The 19,956-nt window shown below is 38.6% G+C and overlaps 1 long non-coding RNA gene across 1 annotated transcript; it reads left to right on the top strand.

The window, feature by feature from the left end:
• The first annotated feature begins 8,300 nt into the window (after positions 1-8,300).
• LOC128085767 (uncharacterized) lies at positions 8,301-13,995 on the top strand. Its single transcript, XR_008209081.1, has 3 exons — positions 8,301-8,344; positions 10,597-10,695; positions 12,747-13,995. It is a non-coding gene; the product is annotated as an uncharacterized LOC128085767 (long non-coding RNA).
• The last annotated feature ends 5,961 nt before the right edge of the window (positions 13,996-19,956 follow it).

The following is a 19,956-nucleotide window of genomic DNA, read 5'->3' as shown; positions in this document are numbered from 1 at the left end:
CAAATATATCAACATAACATTATGGGTAACTGTAAATTTCAGTCAGATCTGATGACACAATAAATTTCTTGCAGAAGAGAAAAATGAGGATATTATATTTAGGAAGCATGTACTTCCTAATGTTGCATTTTGCATTCATTCTAAAGAATTTATTTTCTGAAAGGATTCAGAAGTATTTTGTGGAAATGTAAATGGTGAAATGTCTTTTTTTTAGGGCCTTTCTCAGCAGCTGCGTATGTGCCACAAGGCATAAGACCTGTTGCCCTCCATTAAGAGTGAAAGCAGAACAAAGCAGAGGACAAGAGATGCAAAGGGAAGGAGGTGTATAAAAGATTTGTCATTGCTCCTGGTGTAAAATAACAAAGCCAGCTCTTCCATCAGATGAATAGCAGCATAAACTTCGCCTTCCCCTGCAAGTCAGGATCTTTGTGCATAGTCCAACTTCCCAACAACACCAAATGGTGCTTTGTTCCTCCTTTTAAGAACCACCATTTGAATGAATTATCAGAATTATTAAAGAATCAACAACTTCAATCAAACCTTTAGGCACCCGCTGATTTGTGTAAGAATGTGTATTTGGCCCCACATGAACTGCAGAGATGTGCCACTGTATTTATACTTCTACTCTGAATCACACAGCTTTTATCTGATTGGATTTAGTGCATCAAAAATACGCTATTCATCTGAGTTACTACTTAACATGGTAGTTTCTCACAGAATCAACAGCCTTATCACTGTTTGTATTGGTGTGTAAACACTCAGGGACTGTATCTTTTGAGCACTACTACAGAATGTGATAGTGAAGTGCCTGTTATTTAGATATCATTTTTTAATCACCATGTTACATGCAAAGGCCGCTCACAGCTCAGCAAGTGAGTGCCTTTTTCATTAGGAAGGTTTTGTTTGATTTGCAGCCCTTCTGAGAACAGCTTCCCAAGGCAGGCTACGGACTACAATCAGTTGTGAGATGATTTACCCTTCTTTCATCTCAGGAAACCACCTAAGATAGTGGACAACCAATAATTTGAACATGAGAAATTAAAGTACTTGAAACATTTGGATCTTGGGGGAGATGATAAAGCTCCCTGTCTCCTTCACATTTTTATCTGTTTTAGAAGAGAGGAACAGTTGCGATGCTGGGAAGAGGAATATTTATTTCAATTAAGTTTCAGCTCAGCTCAGTGTAATAGTGAATTGGAAACAGGATAAAGACAATTTGTCTACATATTAGCAAAGGAAAGGTGCATCCAGTACACCCTGGCTGCTGTAATCATATCTTATTTGTAGAGGTAGGCTGAGCAGTTTTTAGAAAAATTTACGCACTGGCATTCAAGAAACAAGGGGATTTCTCCAAAATCATGTTCATCTCAAACCCATTGTTCCACTGAAAAACTGCTCCTTCTCTGGGACTGAAAAAACACCGAAGACCCAAATGCTATTATAACTCTCTTTCAGCAGAGCATGTAAACATAACCTCATGGCAAAGAAGGGCATGGGCAAAGGGCTGTCCTCCAGCTCTCTGTGCTCATTAGTGGCAGACAAGGACATGCACTTTGGTCCTCACTTGGGGCTGTGCCTCTCATGGGGTGCTGTGCACAGTTCTATATCTTGGTTTAGCCATCTGATGGGACATCATGACAAATGGGAGTTGCCAATATCCCAGCACACTAAAAGTACACGGAGTTAGTCAATCAGAAGAAAAAAAAGAGGTTGCATTGTTGCCCATTACTTCAGCACAGGTTAACTAATATTAAATAGTTTCTTTAATAGTTCCTTTTAGATAAAAAAGGTAGTTTTCATAGAATCAGAGAATCACATAATCAGTAAGATTGGAAAAGATCATTAAGATGACCTAATCCAACCATCCACCTATCACCAGTATTGCCCATTAAATCATGTCCCTCAGTGTCACATCTACATGTTTCTTGAACGCCCCTATGGACAGACCACCTCCTCTGGAGGCCAGTTCCAGTACTCTACAACTCTTTTGGAGCAGTGTTTCCTAATATCCAACCTTATTGCAGACTAAACATAACCAGTTTTTCATTAGTGTGTTGATGATTAAGAAGAAAACAAACAGCTTTTAGCACTGGTTGTGATACTCTAGAAACAAACATTTATTGAGCTGAAATGTTCTTCACGTAGAACGTATTTATGTAAGAAACACATGCTTAGCATGTTTGTGCCGAGTTCATTGGAAACAGTGTTCAGAAACAGTTTTTTCTAAAAATATTACCAAACTACATTGGCAAAGGTTACTGGAAAGCTGGGTTATTTGCCTCAAGAGCTGAGTATGCTCTGAAGTCACTAGGAGCAGTATAAATCTTGAATGGTGAGTTATTCAGAGCACTTTTGATATCTCTTCTCCAGAATTTTTCTGCCTCTGAATTGTGCTGTTTGCCTCCTGCCATCCTGAAATGTCTCTCTGGACTGTGTAGTCTGACTGCACAAATACACCCAACAGCAATTTGTATTTATAAAGGTGACTGTAGTGTGCTCTGGAAAATGCAAAGGATGGGAGATCAAAGAATGAACTTCAGTACTTCATATTCTTTTGAAGGAATTGGACAATTGAGAACCCAACTGTGTTATTTTTAAAAGATAAATCTAAATTCAACAGGGAAAAAGAGATTTCCTACAGCAATGTGCATTCTAACAGCAAAAATCAGGATTGAGGTGATACTAAGACAAAAAAAAACTATGCAGCTGTGATTGTGGACAAATCTTACTCTGATTCTGTCAGTACACTAGCATTTTCTAGTTGCATCCTGATTTAAGTGCTGCTGTAAGAAAATAAAAATAAAGAAATCATTAAAAATGTGTTGTATCTGTTCAAATCAAGGCCTCAGTAATCAACTTCAGACCCCCAAGGTCACTTGGTCAGCTTGTGATTACAGCAGCAACTTCAGTGCTTGGTATTGTCCTGCGGCTGTGGCAGGTCAATGGAAAAATGTTCTTTAAACACCATAAGCATCTGATTGTGCAATACCTAAATCAGTGTCATTGATCATTCACAGTGCTGGACTGCTCAAAGCTGGGGAAGTAATTAGGGCTTTTTGTGTGGATTATCCACTGAGAAAAGGTCAAATAACTACAAACAGTGCCAGAAAACAGGAGTCACCAAGGACCTCAGCCTCCGTGATCAGTTAAGAAATGCTAAAGCAGGGTTTGATAATGATGTGCTTATGCCAGGTTCTACAGAATTTGATCATTCTGTCATAGAAATCCAATGAAGAATGAGTGATGGCTACTTTTTCCTTTGAAGCTTGCTTTGGGTCCCTGATGCCCGTCAAACAAGTTTGTCAGTAAAACTCGACTGAGAAGAATTTAAAAGGCAGTTTTTGTTCCAAGGGGAAATGCGTACACATATATATGTCTGTGTGTTTGTGTGCAAGTAAATCACTGCCTACTCATTTTAGACATATAGTTTTTAATTCAGATCCAAATACTTACTGTGTTCTATTTTTTATCCTTCCTGCTGAAACATCTGCCTTCACTGATGGGCCATGCTGTACTCACTCACTGATCCCTTACTGGAATATCTTCCTTCCTTTCCAAATGGAGAGTCTGTACAAAGAACAGCCTTCTGCTAATGACTTTTCCCCTATTGAAATGTGAGAAGCAATAAAAGAAGTCCTCCGTTTTGTAACAGCATTTCCAACGTTTGCTGAGTTTACAGGGATGCTGCTACTTAGCAACACCTTGTAAATTTAATTGCTAAACCAGGGTGTACAAAGCATTCCAGTTCCATATGGGAGCCATTCCTTACAGACCTCCATCCCTGGGAGCTCCTCATGTTGTAAATCTCTCCCACTCCTTCCGTCTCTGAATTGCACTAACACTTCGGATGATTAGGGCTGTGGCAGCGATCAACCTTTTCTCCCAGTCATTCCTTTCCATTGATCATTTAAATGAGGGATTATTCTGTTTTCCCGTTTTAGCCTAGGGATCAATTGCTGAAAACAATGGATGGAATTTTGTTCAGAAAATTGGTGCATCGCGAGGAATGCATAAAGACTGTCGTTGTCTGCATGCAGGGGAAAATAACTTCAAGTTTCTCAGGTCAGTGGAGAAAGTCAGTGAAAGAAGACATGCATAAAAATAAAAAGTGAAAAAAAGAAACTGACTGCCAACAATATGTAGATTTGACCATGTAAAGGCAAGGTCATATAATTCCTGCAGTGAAAAAGCAGGAAGGGAAAGCAGGACAAAGGTATTCAGATGGAAGTGTCAGGGTATTTCACAACCCTCTGGCTTTGCTGTGGATGAATATTTGAATGTGCAATGAGCCTTTAGGGTCTTTATTTTTAATGGAAATCTTATAGCACTGGCAAGTGAAGACCCACAACCCTTGGACAGGCTGAGCAGTTGGGTCACCTTGTAGGATACGGTGAACAAAGAGAAATGAATAGTTCCTTTTGCTCTCCAAGCATCTAGGGATAGGCCTTTGGGCAGTTAGTGGGTTTTAATCCTTAGACTTATGGCTTTGGCAAAAAAAAAAAAGAGAACTTGTCCTGTTACAGGCAGCATTCTTAAAGCTAGTAGGGTGGTCCATCTTCATTAAAATGTCTGCTTAAATATTGCTTTCTGGAAAATCTCCATGTCACTTTCATCTCAGGATCCCCATTGAACTCAAACATCAATGATGTAGAATAAACATTTCATTGCCACAAATGAAGTTAGGCCCAGCACTGTCAGCTAGAACTGCCACTCGATTACCACACATGTATAATAAATTTCCCAGTGCAACTCATTTGCTTTTACTGATCTTAAATTTTTTTACAGTTCTATCTTCATCACAGATCAGAGTTTGCAGGTACTCATCTTCAAAGAGCTGCATGAGGACAGATGGAGGCAGGCTGGAGGGCCAGAGGCATAGCAGAAGCCCCATCCCATGTTAATCCACACATGTGGCAGGGACCCGTGGCCCTGCAGCAGGCTTTCTATTCCAGAATGAATTTAGAATCTGCTCTGTTCTATAAGCAGTTTTTGCTGGGATTAGCAGTCTTTTATCTATTTTACATGTCACACTGATAGGGAGCTTTTAGTATGGCCATTTTGTCATTCATACAAAACAAAAGGGATTATAGTTTTGCAGTTGCTGCTATTTTAGTTAGTAAAATTGGAAGCATTGCTTAACACTTTCATCAGATTTTTAAATTTTATTTCCCACCATGATTATACAGTAAAATGTTATTGTAATATATTGTAAGTTAAGGTATATATCTCTTCTATCAACAGCTGCATTCTGATTAGTAGACCAGTAAGCTTTCTCACTGTGGATTTCATGCGCACAGTTGTGTTGAGGTGCAATATATCACTGCAACAGTTTTAAACTTGGAGCAATAACGTATTCAATTAGGTTGGAAATAAAACATCTAGTTTTTCTTACAATAAATCTTTTACTAACCCTGCTACATCACATGCTCAACAAGGAAATAATACATGTCATTCAGACTGAGGGTTATTGTAGACTGCTGAGGGAGACATGGAGTTCTGGAGGTTTCATCAGTCCTGTGAAATTCTGCAACATGGTAAGTGTACAAATTAGAAAAGGATGTAATATGTTGCTAATGACACCTCTTGGGATAGTCTTTGAGTCCATATTTACTGTTATGATCAGTAGTTTCATTTAAGCTGCAGGAGTTGAAAAGTTATACTAGAGTGAAAACACCTCTGAGTTCATTAGATGTGGTTGTAATTTAAGCTCAGAAGGCATTTCTTTTCTTCTCTGCCATTCTTCATATTACTGGAAATATAGTGCCAGAGTTCCCAATAAAAGCATTATATGTGATCACATACCTACAGTCCCTGCAAAACACGTTTACACCTCAACATCTGTAGCAGTGCCACAGCACCCTAATTCACCCCAGATGTCTCTTTAAAGGAAACACTGCAGTAGGGCTACTGTTTGTCATACTTTCTGGGCATTGCCTTTATTACTTTGAAAGCCTTTCAAGTGTCACAGACATCTACAGTCTTTCTTTTCTTTCTTTCTTTTTTTTTCTTTCTCTGTGGAGGGAAAGCCTATATCATGTGTTTAAATATGAATAGAGATTTTGGTGATATTAATCTCTGGAAATGCCAATTGTTGACTATACATCAACCCCTATCCATCAGCTGCATTGCATAGCAAGGATTTCATTACAGGCAGGCTCAGTGAAGCAGAGGGCTGAGCACCAGCACATACTCTCAAGCTGGTGTTGTACTGACTATTGCTAAGAATGCTCTCATAGAATGCCAGAGCTCTTTAGCCTCTTCAGCCAGAGTTTAACCAGTTCAGAAGTGTGCCAGATAACTTGCAATGTTTGGTGATGCTCACTTCACAGCCAGGACTGTGATGAATGAGACTGTTTTAACAGGTCCCCAAACATCTCTCCCTTACATATAGGATGGCATGGACAAGAGGCTCAGCAGCCTTCCCAGTATTGCTGGACATGGGAGATGAGCCAAACAGATCTGTGGGGATCTACAGGACTGTAAGCGGGAGAAGAGCTGAAAACAAAGCATGTTCCTGGAGAAGAGATTTCCCAGGATCAGAACTTTAAAGACATGTAGGTTTAACCAGCCATATTTACATCTACACAGATCTGACTCATGTTATAATTACTTTAGAAACTCTATCCCACTGTCCATAGGGACCATGGTCAACATCAGGCTACCTCAAAATCACAGAATGGTTGAGGTTGGGAGAGATGTCTGGAGATCATCTAATCCAATCCTCTTGTTCAGAACTGGGTCAGGTGGAGTAGGTTCCTCACAGAATCACAGAATTGTAGGGGTTGGAAGGGACCTCAGGATATCACCTTGTTCAACCCTGCTGCTAAAGCAGATTCCCTACAGCAGGTTATACAGGAAATCTTTCAGGCAGGTTTTGAATATCTCCAGAGGAAACTCCACAACATCTCTGGGCAGCTTGTTCCAGTGTTCTGTCACACTCACAGTAAAGAAGTTTTTTCTCATGTTCGTATGTAACTTCCTGCGTTCCAGTTTGTGTTAGTGCTCCTTGTTCTGTTGCTGGGCACCACTGACAAGAACATGGCCCCATTCTCTTGACACTTGCCCTTTAGATTTATAAGCAATGATAAGATTCTACCTCAGTCTTCTTTCCTCCAGGTAGAACAGACCCAGATCTCTCAGCCTTTCCTCATAATGGAGAAGTTCCAGGTCTCTTATAATCTCTGTGGCCCTCCGCTGGACTCTCCAGAAGTCCCCTGTCTTTCTTGAACTGCAGAGCCCAGAAATAGACACAGTACTTCGGAAGTGGTTTTACCAGGGCAGAGTAGAGGGGGAGGATCACCTCCCTCAACCTGCTGGCCACTCTTCTTTTGATACATTCCAGGATACTCTTGGCCTTCTGAGCCACAAAAGCATGCTGCTGGTTCACAGTCAACCTGTTGACCACCAGGACAACCAAGTCCTTTTCTGCAGAACTCCTCTCCAGCAGGTCAGCCCCCAGCATGATGCATGAGATTATTCTTTTCCAGGTGTAGGACTCCACACTTGCCCAGCCCAAGAGTGGGCACACCACTTTAGGTGTGGTCTTACCAGTGTTGAGTAGAGAGGAGGGATCTCCTCACTTGTCCTGCTGGCAATGATCTTCCTAATGCAACCCAGGATGCTGTTGGCCCCAGTGTACATTTCTGGCTCACATTCAGCTTGGTGTTCTCTGAGACCCTGAGGGCTTTTTTAGCAAAGATGCTTTGTGGATGGTTGGCCCTCAGAGTGTACAAGTGTGTGAGGTTATTGGTCCCCAGGTGCAGGAATTGTACTTCCTCTGGCAGAATCGCAGGACTTTGCACTTCCCCTCCAGATGCATCCTTTTAAGCCTAGCAGTTCAGGGTTTCCAATCCACCTCATGGCTCACTTCTCTAGTCTGTACTTCATCAGTTTGTGGTTCTTGCAAACAAATTTCTCTGATACTTTGGCAATATTTAAGATGCGTGTTACATAAAAAGCACTCATCTGTGTTCTGTGCATGCTGTAGCATTTGGCCATCTCAAAGAACAACAGTAATATTTTAATTAATAGATTATATATGTGAAATATACATAGAATTAGGCATTGTGTGAATGTGAAACCTGTGACCTCCTTGGGACAAAGAACATGCAAAGCTACAATATGTATTTGTATGGGAACTGCTGAATCACGGCCTGAACCTCTGATTGATCACCTGAGACGAGCCATGAGTCAGCCATGGGACACAGCTGAAGGCAATTCACCTGTGCTGCTGGAAGGGGTGGAGCCTGGCTCCTACACCTATTTAAAAGCTGACTACCAGGGGGGAAGGATCTCTTCTTTAGATCTCCTCTGCTGGAGTTTTGTAAGTGAGCTCAGGATATGGGTAAGCTTTTTATCTATTCTCTTTTTGTTATTATAATCTGCTTTGCTAAACTCTTTTGTTTATTTTGTAATTAAAATGTCTTAATATTCATTGATAATACAGTATTTAAAGCATGTAGAATTTTTTTCTTTTATCTTTCTAGCCTCATTTTTAACTGTCTTCTTCCACAGAGATCAGAGAAATAATCTATGCAAGGCATTAACAAAAGCAGTGCATTTGATAATTTTATGTACAATTTAAAAGTTGTGTAAGATTTTGCAACATTATTCACGGTTCACTTCTTAATTTGAAAAATCACAGATGCAAAAATCAAATTTAAGCTCCCATTTAGGAATACCAAACTGAAAACTGTATGAGTGGATGAAAAAGTGAATATACTGATTGCACCAAAATACTGCAGAGGAAGTTCCTTATTTCTTTCCTGTATGATGCCTCTCAGTGGGGTTTTTCTAAAGACTCGTGGTTTGAATTTCATGGAATACAGTCAAGAGAGAAGGCGGGTAGGAAACAAGGGGAAGAGGCTGAGCTGACAGTGCAGTTTCTTTACAGTGACAACCACATGTATTCATAAATATTTTACAAGTGCAGCTTTCATACTAGTAAATTTAACTGCCATGTTAATGCAGCATGTGAGTTTATAACCTGGACATTTGCATGTAATGAATATCCAGTATTCTGCAGATGATGACAAGTAAAAGGTTTGTATTTGGAAGGTTTCCCTTCTGTAGAGTGCTTTCTAACTGTACGACTGTGTTATATGGCAGCTGTTCTTCTTGTATGATACTTTGAGTCATCAATTACTAATTCTGCTGAAAGATGTCACATATATACACTTGATGACATATTCCATGCTGTCCAAAAATGGGGTAGAGTGTTTTTGTATCCAAGAACACCCTAGAATCATTTCAGGAGAGCTGCAGAAAAAGCTGCATGCTTTTTACATTTGTTTCATTTTGCTATTAACGCTACACAGCTTCTAAAATGAAAATGATGAAAGTAAATGTCCTAATCGGAGCCAATTATGACCAATGTGACTGCTGCTAACAATCAGAAATATTATCAGGATTACAAATGACGCTGTTCAGCATTAAGATTGCTTTCTACAAGTCAACATTAAAATTAGTGGTCATTTGGAAAGCTCAGATATTTCAGCAATGGATCTTTCTGCTTATTTGGATAAAACAGAAAGAATGACAAGTAGAATTCTAAAAAGATGACATTGCTTAAGGGCAGACCAGAGCTGAAAAAATGTACATGGTCTGGAAATATGTGATGTCCATCTAACTACACTGGACTTGAAGAGGGCAAATGCCATGATCACTCTATAGAGTAGAGGTGCTTTGTATTGAATTCCTTCATCTACCTTCTGGACTCTGACATTATAATGACAGAAATGAGGAAAAAGTCAAGGGGAAGGCAATAAAACTTCTAAGCTGGTGTGAAATCTGGTTTGCCCTGATCCTATATTGAAACTTCTTTTAATCTTTCTTGTGTATTACATGTTTGGCTGCAAAACCAGCCCCATCTCACTTGCTGTCGTGTCTAGAGAAGACTAAGCCAGAGGCAGAGGATGTGGTTTGATTAAGATTGTCTTACCAGCAGCCTGTGCTGATGGCAGTTTAAAGAACTTTTGAGGAGAACTTTTCCATCTCTGACATATTCCTCAAGCAAAGTCAATGAGCACAATGCAAGTCCCTATATGCATGTCTCTCTACAAGCCAAAGGGAATTTATCTTCATGGACAAATGCTTCTAAAAACCAATCTGCCAGCAAGGCTAACAGCTGGCTTCTTGACTGTTTTCTTCAAGAATCCAATCCAACAGATATGCACCAGTCTGATCCGTCCTACAGCAAGTGGTTAGGTGGTGCTTGTTAGATGAAATCACATTTTTCAGCTAAACAAGCTACATACTACAAAATTCTTTTTTCACTTTTGTACACAAAAACCACATTTCTCTGCAGGTTACTATAACTGAAATCACTTTGGATTTGCTCGTATAGATGACTTTCATCTGAAGAGTAAGATCCAACAAATTGCAGATCCTTCTTTCAATTGTTTCTAACAAGAGGAATAGAAGCAGTCAGGTGTTTGCTACAGTAACTCAGGGAAATTGCTTTAAAACTGATTGAATCAATTTCCCTTTATCTTGTTACCTCCAACCTGAGCAATTTTAAAGAATTCTAGACAAGAAACTGCAATCCATGACTGACATTATATCCATACATTGCTCTCTTTCTTTCTGTTCCCAAAGTTCTGTAGCGTGTCCTGCTGGGCTGAACCTAACAAGATGGGGATGGGCCCCCAGAGAGGGCATCCCTGCATGCAGGAAAGTGAATTTCAGCAGTTGCCTGTAAGAGCTCTACTTTTATTGTCCACTTTGCACTGTGTGTATCTCTGTTTAATTGCTTGTCTTCTAGGTGTAAGAACAAAAGACAGTAAAACATATTTAGTGCCTGCTATCTTACAAATGCAATTAGATATAGCTGTTAGGAGGCAGTGAGCAATCCATAGGTCTTCCATTAACACATGCTTATGTCAGGTACTCCCTAAGTGTGCTGATGAGTTAAAAAACAGAATGGTAAAAAATACGTAGCATGTTCTTGATTCCCCCTTGTCTTCTGTGCCTAGACTTTGAAAAATCAGACTTCTTAGCACATAGGATACATTCAATAATATATTTCTGTGTCATTTAAATGACCATAAAAATATTGCATTAGTCAGTCTCCAGCTTAAAGAGCATGTCTCCAAATATTCCAGGAGTGGAGGAGAAATGTTGTAGCTGAATGGCCTTCCCAATCCCCCCAAAATATCCTCCTGCTCTATTTTTTTTCTAAAACCTCTTAGAAAACCTTTCTGGATTTGATTTATTTTTCATCCCAGTCACAGATAGATACAGGCAATAAGCAATACGCCCTCTGCTTGCTCCTTTCCAATCTTGTATGCAGAGTTATTAATCTTCATAATGTTTCTCAGACAGGTCTTTGTTCCCTAATGACTCCAGGTACACCTTTGGGCATATTGGTAGGCAAAAATCCTGGTATTTCTCAGGACAGACTTCCCATAGTTCAGTTTATGAACTAAGTTCTGAATGTTTATGTAGGCACTGATTCAAATTTGGACCTAAAGGTTTAAAAGTAGCAGGCAGCCATTGCCTTCGGTGTTGCATTGTTTTAGATGTGTTTTAGGCACTTAAGATCTTAAGTTCTGCTATAATTCAATGTCACTAAAGTTGCTTAAGTCCATTTTTAAGGTTGAACTTAGTCATGCCAATCATTTATACTAAAGATGTACATGAATCAATGCCAAATCCTTTCTAAACTGGTACAGATATAAATACAGGCCATGCTGCTGATCTCCAGGCTTCTAGTGATTTTGTTTTTCAGAAAAATACCTTCCAAATGTGTCACTGCATTATAAATAAGCCATATAATTTACAGTAACATACATCACTAAGATCTAATGCATCATTGCATCAGATGGCCATTATGCAAGGTCAGCTAGCTGTATGAATTTACAAGGTTTCTGTTCCTCTTCTGAAGTACAGATATTGGTCTCTGACAAAGAAGCAGCAAAATGTGTCTGGGTAGTAAAGATGGTTCAAAATGATGTGAATAGTTCAGTGTTTAAAAAGGAGATTATGATGTCCATGTAAAGAAGATCAAATGACTGCAGGATGATTGTCTTATAAGCTTATCAAGACAATGATTTTGCATCTAGAAGTATAAGTTGTGCTAAATGAAAAGCAGACTTGGAGAACATTTTAAAACAGGTAACGTTGAAACATAGGTTCTGCTTACTCTATTTAAACTAATTTGGCATGAAGAATTTTTAGCAATGCACTGTAAGAAAAAACCTTGGTCTTTGAATTTATGAAAGGGTAAGCATGGAATTTTTTACCTTCTAAGAATACTTTAAAGTTGTACTGTCTATTTCCTTTTGTATTAACCAATGATCACAGAGCAAGCAGGGGAAAGCAACATAAATGTTATTTTCTTGTGGACGACTAATTACATTTAAAGACAAATTTGTACACAGAATTTTAGATATATTTTTTAATTTATTGAAATTTTTAATTTGTCATATCATCTCATAATGACAATAGGAATAGAAAAAAAATACATTTCTTGTCATGGGCACATTAGAATGTGGTCAGGCAGGAGCTATGACAAAAACAGGTGGCAATTTTACTAAAATTACAGATAATATGTTCAACTTCAAACACAGAACCTGAGAGCAATTCCTGCAGGCAGCTACTGTCCACAGCTTTCTGCAATGGCGGCACTTTAGCAGGACCACATGACAACATGGTGTTGTTGGTGCTATGTTTTTTTTATCTATGTACGTACACAATACTTTATAATTTGGTTTCAACCTTATTTGAAATGAGCAAATATTTTTCAGACACTTATATCCTTGAAGGTCTAATGAAAATATGAAGATGAGTAGGGGTAGAGATCCCATACATTCCGGATGAAGAACACACTGAAGAGTGAATACAAGAGTTGTATGGCATGAGGGACTCCACACTGGACACAGCAAGATCTTTCATATGTGCTCAGAGCTCATAGCAGATTCTTGTCTTGTGGTTGGCTGGTTTCAGTAGTTCAAGTTCTCAAACATTAAGTATTTAGAAAGCACAGTAATAGATTTTGAAGAAGAATAGAGTAAATCTAAGTAACTACCTGCCCTCCCATGTCCTTTCAAGATCCACATGATGCAGAACCCATTGCTCGGGAGCCTCTCCAGCCCAGTCAGGTCATCAGGCTGGCAGCACTTCCCACTTGCCTGTGAGCAGGTTTACTCTTTGGCACCCAATACCCAGTCACTGAGATATTCCTTACCATGAAAGCGAATCACCATCTTTTTTCCTTAACTTTCCCCAACAGATCACTTTAAAAAAAGAGACAAGTCTGTGTATACAGAATTTTTAATTTATCACTGGTGACTATTTATTGCCCTTAAAATTCTACAATGACAGTCTCTTAACACATAATAGTTGGAGATTTCCTTTCATCAAGAAAGAAAAATGACCATAAATGGTTCTGTTTCTTTAAAACTACTGTGGTATTTGACTGTTGCATTTCACAGGCATGAAGAAGCATATTTTAAACAAAAATAATAATATACTCTGATGAAATATTTCCGTGTGTGTGTTTAAAGTCTGTGACATGAACTCCATGATCTGCAAGACCTTGCCTGGGAGATTACAGATTCACCACTACTTTACTGTTTGACACTACTGTTCTTTCTCAACTGCTGAAATGCAGCAGTCCCTGCCTGGAGTATTATTTAGAGTACTTTAAATCAGGAACTAATCTGTGCGACAGAAATGTCATCGCGATTTGTTTTATTTGGGATGATCATAATGCCAAAAGATAAAACTTCTACATAAGAATATATATCACACTTCAGAATGTGCGCATTATGGAAACATGTGGTTGGTACCCACAGGAGAATGAACTTAATAATTTAAAAAAAAAAAAAAAGCTTAGCTGTAAACATGGAAATCCTTTAATTTACTTGTATGATATAACGTACCTCTTAGCTGCCTTTCAACTCTTCAGCTGGAATTTGGTGCAGAATCCAGCAGGTAACAGGGGACTCTGCCCATGTTTAAGTCCCTTTTGTGAGGGTGATCAAAAGTTAGAAAGATTGCAGTTAAGATCTCATGATATGATCTGAAGATATGTGAGAGTGTCTTTAGAACAACAATTTTGCAAAGCTGCTGGATGCCTCTGTTCCTAGGTGTTCATGATCATCTTCGTGGTTCCTGCATCACAGTGGGGTGAGTGCTGTAGATAAGATTGCAAGTATATAAGGTACTGCTATTTATATGCACCCTGTGTTGTCTTATTATAGGTGCATGTAACTTCTTACTAAGCTAGGGGAAAAGAAATGCCAGCATTACTCCTTAGTCCTATTAATTAGTATGAGAGAATGAATTAGTTACATTTATTAAAGTCTGAACCTCTGCAAGAAGGCTTTCTTTCAGTGTGCTTGATATGAATAAAATTAATGGGGCAGTATATTAAACAAACTAATATTTGGAGATAATTTTATAATTTTCAGTACATATTTCAAGCGAACTCTCACAGCTCTCATCTTCGTCAACAGTGTGATGTCCTTGGCTGAAGCAAAGAAACAGCTGCTCAATGTACTTTATTTTAGAATTAATGATTAACTTTTACCTTCCTACTCTTGTTCCCAGCAGTGGAATAACACTTTCCCTAGAATTTTTCAGTGTTTATCTTATTGCTTAGGATAGTTAAAATGGAAATGTCTTTTTCTCTTGTGAGCTCAAGGTCCCAGTCAGGTTGGTTCAAACCAGACTATATTTCATGCAGCAAAATATATGGGACCAAAATCAATGTTTGATTACTATTAATATTTAGCTATCATTCATACCTTTATTACTTACCTCTTCCTCTTCAAATACATTTAAAGGAAATGACCACATTTGAATAGATTTCCCTGCTCCACTCTCCTTTGTTTGTCATATCTCTGCAACTTTGCAGCCTCGGCAGCAGGGCGAGGACAGGAATCCTGCCAAGGAGCACTGGGATAATCGGAGGTGCTCAAAGGGAGAAGAAAGGTTGCACCATGTCCAAGTCATGCTGTTCCCTCCTTTCCATCTTCATTGCTCAATATACTTTCCTGCTTACTAGTTTGTAAAGGAGAGGATCTCCTCATGAAGAAAGTTTTCAAGTGGAAAGCTACACCAAACAATTTCTTCAGACTCGGACTGGGTTTCATTTACAGAAATGCCAAGGTTGCTATTGCATCAATACTTCTCAGTAGTTCACTTTATTAGGTCCCACCTGCGAAATAGAAAGGAATAAGATTATTGAAGAAAGCTTGCTCTCACTTGACAGGTTTTCAAGTAACAGATCTAATTATCATGCCATAAACTGACAATTTCGTGGGATAATCCTCTGATAAATACTGTGTTAAAGCCAACACGTTTTCTCATTATGGCAATTGGAATGGAAAAAGTATTTTCCTTGCCAAGGGCACATTAGAATGTGGTCAGGCAGGAGCTATGACAAAAACAGGTGGCAATTTTATTAAAATTACAGATAATATGTTCAACTTCAAACACAGAACCTGAGAGCAATTCCTGCAGGCAGCTACTGTCCACAGCTTTCTGCAACGGCGGCGCTTTAGCAGGACCACATGACAACATGGTGTTGTTGGTGCTATGTTTTTTTTATCTATGTATGTACACAATACTTTATAATTTGGTTTCAACCTTATTTGAAATGAGCAAATATTTTTCAGACACTTATATCCTTGAAGGTCTAATGAAAATATGAAGATGAGTAGGGGTAGAGATCCCATACATTCCGGATGAAGAACACACTGAAGAGTGAATACAAGAGTTGTATGGCATGAGGGACTCCACACTGGACACAGCAAGATCTTTCATATGTGCTCAGAGCTCATAGCAGATTCTTGTCTTGTGGTTGGCTGGTTTCAGTAGTTCAAGTTCTCAAACATTAAGTATTTAGAAAGCACAGTAATAGATTTTGAAGAAGAATAGAGTAAATCTAAGTAACTACCTGCCCTCCCATGTCCTTTCAAGATCCACATGATGCAGAACCCATTGCTCGGGAGCCTCTCCAGCCCAGTCAGGTCATCAGGCTGGCAGCACTTCCCACTTGCCTGTGAGCAGGTTTACTCTTTGGCACCCAATACCCAGTCACTGAGATATTCCTTACCATGAAAGCAAATCATCATCCTTTCTCTTCATCTGTCTTCCTCGACTTAGGAGTATCTAGAACTAAATGTCCAGCTTGATACCATTATTTGCTCTCTTTTCTAGAAAGCTGGCAATACGCATGGATTGTGTGATGAAAGCACTGCTCTTATTGTCACTCCGTTCTCACCATGTATAGACAAACAGATTTCAGGAATTCCTTTTCTTAAAAATGTGTGTATCTGGTTCTTCTCCTATTGCCCTGCTTTCAGAAAGGCCATCTACTAAAGCTTTTCATTTGTTAATGTCAAGAAATAAAAAAAAAGCTACATGTAGAGGTGACAGATATTGATAGAAAAAGGGCAATATTCTGGGTGATATAACCTTGGAACTGCAGGAGGCAATAACACAGGAAACAAAAAAAAATTTTGCCACAGACTTCCTGAAGTGATGCAGTCTGAATCTTCTCCAATGCCATTTCCAGCATCTGCTAGTATTTGTATGATATGGAACTTTTTAAATCAAACGTTAGCAGTGTTTTAAAGGACTACGTGTGAACATGGTCTCCTCTCTTGTTATTGCTGTCCAATTGCGCTGCTTTTGTTGAAAAAGCTCAAGGAGGACCTGGCCACACAGGTTTTAATCTGAAGGTGTAGGCTGTTGAACAGGACTGTGCTGTGAAACACTGATTAATTGTATATATTTAAAGCTGTTAATACTATTCTAGTTCTGAAGTATCTGACCCTCAGTCTGTTTACTTTTGGATACATCACTTGTGGTTTCTCTGTGAAACAATATACCTGCCTGTGAATTGGTATTATTAATACGTAATTCACAATGGTTGGTTAGTTTAATTATATTATTGTTGGTGAGTGAAGATTTATTGGGCAATTTGAGAAAGCATCAATATCTTTTTAACCACACAGCACTCATATAAGCCAATTTTTATATTCAGAGCCATGTCCCATCAGGACAAGAATGTGAAAATGAATTCAGATGTCATGCTGTTGGTATGGTTTAAATGAGGAGTGTTCTAACTTCTTACAAAGCCAGCTGGATAACTGCAAGGTGCAGGTGTTTCCAAGAATACCTGGCATGGCTTATGAACACCGGACTATTTAGCCTCAGGCTTCCTGACCAAAATAGTCTCCTAACACTATGTCAAGATGAGAAACACATCAACTCATAGAATAATTCTTAAATGTTACTATGTCAGAATGCGGCAACTTCTTGAAGAAGTTACTGATAGCTGAAGTGGAGAAAGAAAAATACCGAGAGAAGGTTACTGTATGTAAGCATGTCAAGTGTCAATCTTATATACATAAGGCATTCCTTTGGATTGTTTCTCTACAGTAAGTTGGCAGTGCTTCTGGACTGAGAACTGTATTTTCCTGTTGCTAGCTGTTGCCATGAGTTTACTGGAAGCACTGACTCATGCTTAATTAGTGGTGCCTCGGGTTACTTTTATACTGTTTTTATGTATTTGTAGCATATGCTGTTTTTAAGGTACATAAAATTCTTCCAAATATGTCATTTTGTAATATGGCATAGTGATTTTTAAGATTCTGAAATTCAAAGAAAATATCTTTTCAATATCTTTTTTTGACTTAATTCCAAGCAGACAAATCTATGGATGATAAGCTTTCTTCATGTAAGTCAGTTAATCAAGTAATGGATTGGCTATTATCTAATACATGGATTTGGCTCCACACCTAAATTTCCCAGAGATAATGAAATGATACCTACTAATATGATTGCACAGCTCTTCATACTGAAAAACAAAGCAATGTGTTTTTTCCATCTGAAGGGAGAGCAGGAAAGTGTTAATGTCTTAAATCCATGACAAATCTCAGTGGAAAACATCTTTGCTTGTAGTGTTTGTTCACCACATGGTGCACGCCTGAGAGAGTGTTAAATCAGCAAAACTGCTGAATTTGAAATGTAGGGAACATTTATCTGCCTCTGAATTCAGTTATGCTATGTGCAAAGATCCTGAATGGAATCTGATAGTGTAACAGCGATGTGGAATTGCATATTAAACATACCTAACCTGTCATTAAAAACCTCTAATTACAGCCATCAGATGAGTCCCTGTGCTGCTACTTGTCATGTTACTCGTATATATCATTTTAATGGAAGAAGATAGTATTTCTGATTATGTCGCTTAATGTACAATATATGAAAGTTATGGGCCTGAACCTGTTCCCATGGAGGTCAATGACAGTTTTGCCATTGTCTTCAATTAGAGCAGGATGTGGCTTTATGACACTAGAGTTTCATTTGCATTAATTAATTTACTTAGTAGGTAATGAAAAACTTGAAAAAAAACAGCCCTCTGGCTCATGACTCTGGCATAGTGCTTAATACTTTCATTAGGAATAATTGCACTGATAAACTTTTAAGCAGAAGCAGTTAAGATGGATCAGTGTATGGGGCAAAATCAAGCTTATCAGCAGTTGACTGAGCCTGCCTTCTATGTTCCATGCTCGTTTGCTTTTATTCTTCTCTGACTGGAGTGTAGAATCTTTAATGGTTAGTAGTGTAGATGAAAGTGCAATATTTTCAAACTTTGGGGATTTATATACTTCATATATCATGAAGGTATTGGCTCAGCAAATTCCATAGAACTGTGTCTGAAAACTCACTGGGAAAGGCAAGAACAGATAGGTAATGAGGTACAGTGGTTTTTTTCACATCATGATTGAAGCTGAAGCAACATATGTGGGAGAATCCATATAGATATTGCTAAAAGCAAGCACAGCTCTTTGGAACTAAACTTCTATAGCGTGCTTTGATTTCTAAAATTAAAAATAATGCATCAGCCTCCCAAGTTTTTTATTTTTTAAGCTGCTAACAGCATCTGTTATGCTAGCAGCAGGCTTATGTCTGAGAAAAACAAGAGGCTGTAAAAATGATGATGGAACCAAACTGTCAGGAATGCACTATGACAACAAGTCAGCCATAGGGGATGTATGTGAGTTTCAGTCTGGGACTGAAGAACTAGAAGGAATCCATACATACCACCTTGCACAGAAAGGTTAAGAATCAAATGATCTTCCAGTGAGCTAGTACTGGCCAGAGGACTTTGTTGTCACTTGCTGAAGAAATGGGATGTGGATTTCTGTGAACTGGTTGAGTTTAGCATTCTGCCACATAATTTCTGTGTTACCTTGGCAAAATGACTTCTACTTCTGGGTGCTATTTCTACAGCCTGGGGACAATGACTCTTCATTACCTTGTAAGGCTTTTGGTTGTTTTGGTTTTGTAAGGTATTTGGCTATTCATGTGTTGAGAACCATGAAGAATCCAGATCAATTGAAAACCCGTCAGTCAGAGCTTGAAAATGCATCAGTCTCTGTATTTGGAGCTTTTTATTAAATTAATAAGAAAAAAAAACCTGAGAAAATATTAGCTTGGGGTCTGCTTGCCTCCTTTAGCATATTGCTGTGACTACCTTGGAATATTTTTAGCCAGGCAAGCTGTAGTTCATGGACATTATTGTAGAAATACTTGCTGAGAAAAGCTGTTTTATTAATTGGGTAGTCTCACTGTAAACCATGTGATATCCCAGAAGACACTTTATAAATAAAGTATATTTGCATCAGGAGTTTTCCAAGGTTCTCTATTTTACAAAATAATAATTCACAGCATAAACTAAATCCATCATGGTGAAGTTTATCAGTTGAGCACTTTAATAAAACAGGAATAAATGCAGTTTCTAGAGGAGACAACAAATGCTTCTTATTTGGCATGATACTTTACATATTTACGTATCATTTTAAATAAAGTAATTGATGATATTCCTCTTCTAAAGAAAAGGAATTTGCATGGCAGGAAATGAGCCTATACATCTGCCTAACTTTGATCAGCCCTGAAGATGATTTTCATCTATGTTTCCCAGAAACAGTGATGAAT

Source organism: Tympanuchus pallidicinctus, unplaced genomic scaffold (genome assembly GCF_026119805.1).
Source record: "Tympanuchus pallidicinctus isolate F22 unplaced genomic scaffold, pur_lepc_1.0 scaffold3, whole genome shotgun sequence".
Lineage (NCBI taxonomy): Eukaryota > Metazoa > Chordata > Aves > Galliformes > Phasianidae > Tympanuchus > Tympanuchus pallidicinctus.
This window is presented reverse-complemented; position numbering and strand designations above follow the sequence as displayed.